Source organism: Cariama cristata, unplaced genomic scaffold, assembly GCF_000690535.1.
Source record: "Cariama cristata isolate BGI_N322 unplaced genomic scaffold, ASM69053v1 scaffold15740, whole genome shotgun sequence".
In the NCBI taxonomy this organism is placed as follows: Eukaryota; Metazoa; Chordata; class Aves; order Cariamiformes; family Cariamidae; genus Cariama; species Cariama cristata.
The window spans coordinates 30097-34859 of record NW_009594246.1 but is presented as its reverse complement, the minus strand read 5'-3'; positions in this window follow the sequence as shown (position 1 = coordinate 34859).

The window sequence follows — 4763 nt, the reverse complement described above, 5'->3', positions numbered from 1 at the left end:
CCTCTCCGGGGTACACAGTGGGTGCCCGGCCAGGGGCACCGGTGGGGACAGTCAAGGGCTTTCCCCAGTCACCAGCTAAGGCAGCAAAACCAACTGTTCTGTTTGATCTAGAGTTTTAAAAAAAATAAATCCTCACTTTCCAGGAAACAGCTTATTTCAGATGTCATTTTTAACTGATAGCTGATTCTTAATAATTTATATTGCCCTTTATGAAGGTTTTAAGACACTTACGTGATTCTCTTCTGCAGTTGTACAACCTGTTACTTCTGCTGTCTACATAAGCAAATACCGAGGTTTCTCCCTCTCTCTCTCTGCTTTCCTGGTCTTCCACTGATCAAGTACCTTGTCATCTGCTTTTCCTAAGAACAGAGAAGCCCAGAGCTTTTCATCACGAATGGTTTCCTATGTTTTCATTAACTTAGGAAGGCCAAGAGAGGAACAAAAGGAAACTCTGGAGTTGGCAATGTGCGCAAGTACCGTAAAATCCCAAAGCTTTTAAAAAAAGTTCAGACCTCACAGCATCTTTTGTCCTCAGAGGGACAAAGGAAATCTATTGACATTCAATGGCAAAATTTTGCTACAACACTTCCAGGTCAAGATTTTAAAAGACATAATCTTAATTTCTGTAAATCCATCTGCCTGGTTAGATGGGAACTTCTGCCCGCGTATCTGTCTGCACTTCAATTTCATACAGGAACAAAGGTAAATCCATTCTCTAGACCGAAGAGAAGCAGAAGGAGCTCGCTGGCTCAGGAACTCAGCTAGAATCCCACATTTCTAGCTTGCTTCCCCACGCAGTCACTTGTTTCAAGTTCACAAAGGCTGAACCTAAAAGCCCAGCAGTCCAACTTGACTCTCCTATATTAATTTTTTTTCTATCCAATTTTGAATGAGGAGTGACATATGTACTTAGGTATTCAGAATAGCTTCCTTTTAATTTTAAATAGAGCTGTCTTAAAAAACTGAACTTTGGAAACATGCTAGATAGAAAGAATCCCCCAACCACAAGTATGCATAACTTACAATCACATCCAAACTTCAAAGATCCTGCCTTTACACCCACACCAGGGTCTTTTTGTATTGCAATTCTTTTCTAAATAACTAATTAACTGCCTGCTAAGTGTTAAACACGCAATTTACACTTTCCCTTTTACTCTTCACAGGGCAGTTGACATAACCCTGAGAGCACAACCACCAGCTTAACCAACAGCAACACAATTTTGGTCAGGCCCCTCCATCCCAGTTTCCCAGGGATATGAGGTGTGTACAAGGACTTCTCTCCTGTGAAGGCTAGTTGAGTAACTTCCACCATGTTTTACATAAGGTCTAATTCAGCATCTCCTGCCAAGTAACTATTTCTTTCTTAGATTGATCACAGTTTAGCAATGTTTGTCAGTGCTCTGACTCCAGAAAGCTGAGATTTTTGTAGAGAAACTGCACAAGCACTGGCAAAAATTCTGCAGCTCAACTTGCACGCTGGCTCATGTGTCACTTCGGGTTTCCCGGTAAGACACAAGCGCCTGTATGTTTGTTTGCCCGAGTGCCTTAAAATAAAAGTCAGCTTTTTGGAGTTGTATTTGTGCTCTGCTGGAGCCTCCTTTCTTCCCATCCCAAGCAGCACGACTCTTTCCAGAGCTGCTGCCAAGGGAGGGGGCCACACCGTCCCAGCCACCTCCTGTCACCGCACTCCAAAATGATGCCAAATTAAATGTTACGGGTGCCACAGATTAGCATACAGATTGATCCAGACAGGTAAGAGGTTTCTAAATGACAACACTGGGTTTGTATTTCTGGCATTTCCCCCCCTGCCCCAGTCTCTTCTATTCAACTTAATTGATCCAGACAGGTAAGAGGTTTCTAAATGACAACACTGGGTTTGTATTTCTGGCATTTCCCCCCCGCCCCAGTCTCTTCAACTTACGAAAAAAGAATCCAAAAAGCTATTAGGGAAACCTAAGAAAACCTTCAGCCATTTGTTATCAAGTTACTCACCTAAATACATTAAGAGACAGATTATGATAACAAGATCACCAAAAAGTGAAGGTTTACTGGCACTCTCAGTAGATCATGCTTATCTTGAGATACTCCAAGTGCATTTTCTTGTAAATTGAGTAACTTTTAAAGATCGGTAGTCAGGTTTTCACAAGCCATAAGATGTTACATTAGGATCAACAGCCTGCTTTTTATTTAGACACGATTAACTTTGCAGCATATTTTTGTTTGGCAATAGATAAACCAGTCACACAAAACCAACTGATCCCAGTTACTACCAGGTAAATAGAGTTTACTTTCTAATCACCTCATTAGGTTAGCACTGTTCACTGACCTACAGCTACATTGATACAGGCACTAAAAATAGTTCACCTAGATTCTTCTTTAAGGTCAAGCCTGGAAACTTATGGTAGCTGAGCTTTAGATCTTGACGGAAAGCCACTGGCCTGTCCCTCCTTCCATCGGCTGTGGAGGAAGCCTGGGGAACGTGACCTCTTCTGTCAGTGGTCTAAATTCAGCCAAGTGAGTACTTTTATTCTTTTCACATTTCAAATTTCTGTTTTACGGTTCCAGTAACTTCATACTCCTGTATGAAGCCTATCTGTTGGTGTAAACACTCAAAATGAAAAGAAACAGAGCCAATTATGTCCCGTTGACCAAAGGTTATTTTTATCTGCATTAAGCACTCCCTCAAGTTATTTTCTAAAGTGTTTTAACATAGGCATATTTTTAAGTTTTATAAACTTACCTTATTTTCTTAAGACATTGTGGTTTTATTGTTTATTTTCAACTCTTGACTTCCATATGTATATCCAGGGGTGTACAATTATCATGGGCAACTTTCCCAAAGTGTAATGCAAGGTGATTTGGGATTCTGCTCCAGGAGCTTCATCCATGTTCCTAACTATCTTCCCTCTCAACAATTAACGCCTTCCTTCCCCTATCTGATCTGTGCCAAGTCCTCTTTCTCCTTTCCCTGCGAGCCCCTGTTAACTCAATCCCCACACTGAGCTTGCAATACAAGGATCCATCGCTGTTAGCTTTCCTCCTCTCATGGTTACAGTTGTATCGCTTAAATTTTATACTTTGTGTGCATTTTATGCATCACACTGAGATGTCTGATTTCACCTTCTCCCACAATAGTCCAAGAAAAGGAAATGACAAGTCCAGAAAGATACCATACTCAGCACACAATTTTTAAAAAAGCTGTTAGAAGCTCGGATTGGGCAAGAGTACACACACAGAATAAAAGCTCTACTATGCCGAAGGGTGTACCAGGCCTCCTGGTAGGTCCTAGGAAGGGACTGAGCACCAAAACAAAATGGCTAGGCTCTCCTGGGCTGAACGCAGTAAGGCATTTCAATCCAATCATGAGCAAACAAGCCAAGCATTTCTACTACCTAGGCAGGCAGACTGAAGCATCCAAGCAAAGGAAAGACCTTAAATAGATTGAAGTGCTCAAGTATTTTTGCTGAATAACAAGTACTGCCTGGAGGACACTGGCCTTACTAGCAGCTCTGCCTTGGTTTTGGTTACCATATAAAGAATCCCCCAGGGCTCAGTATGGTTTCAGGAACTCGCATGCTATACAAATGTGCAGTCTCCTTCCCTGAAGCCACGTCACCAGGCACTAGAGATGAGCAGCCCAAAAATAATATTTTGGAAAGAGCACTGCCAACCCACCCTTCATGTGAACAGTTCTCCCTGGCTCGCCTTGAGGTATTGAAAGTTACAATACAAAAGCCCTCCAAGGCAAATCTTTCCCTCCCGGTACTGTTAGCTTGTATTTTTACTAATTTGAGTCTGCTGTGACAACTTCTATCACTTACCAGGCCAAGTTCTGGTTTCGACTAGTGCATTTAGCCATCTTATTCCCAGGCTATAACTTTTTCTAAATCTGCAGTTTTCTTCTTGCGCCTAGTCAGAACAAGCTATCTTATTTCTTCTACTCACTGTTCTCCCCCCAAAATGTTATCCATTTGGCAAAAAAATATTTCCTTTCCCCACGTCAATCATTTCTAACTGAATGCTTCCTCTTTTGTTTGTTTTTTTCCATAAGGCACAGTCCAGAGAAGAAATGCTGCTTCCTGTTTGGAAAAAAAACCCAACCTAACAAAACATAACTCAAAGCCACTGTTTGTCCTCCTGCTAGCCACCAGACCATGAAGCCATTTTCCATTCATCTGCTGACAATCATGAAATACGCTTCCTTGTGCGTTTGGTAGCAGGCAGCACTTGTGCTCCTACTCCAGAGGCAAATCCTGCACTAGGTGTGGGGACCCTCCTGCAGCAGCTACTCCACACTCATGGAAGCAAGCTGGGAGGCTGAGGGCACTAGTTGAAGCCATACAGTAGTTTTCGCAGAGGAAGAGTAAAGCCATCATCATCTCTATGCTTTGAACAGAGCATGCCCTGAGAAACACATTGAATGTTAGACTTGGTTGGGTAGGTGAAAGTACCTCAGATTAGAGCTGAAGGTTGCAGCTCCAGGCAGATGTACTGGAACCGGTATGTGGAGGAAGGAGCATGTGTTGCCCCTGAGTAGGGGAGCTAAAATAACCCTCAGCTCCAGTGGTGGTAGGTGGGAACAGGACTGTTGAACTCACAGCGCTGGGAAAAATGTAACTACTGGGACACCAAGTGCAAAGCAAGACAATAGAGTAATGTTAGAGACACAAGTTGTCATCTTTAAACTGCAGCATTCCCTTACTCAGGAAACATCCAGAAAAACCTTAATCCACCACCATTCGGAACAGTAAGACCCAAGCAAT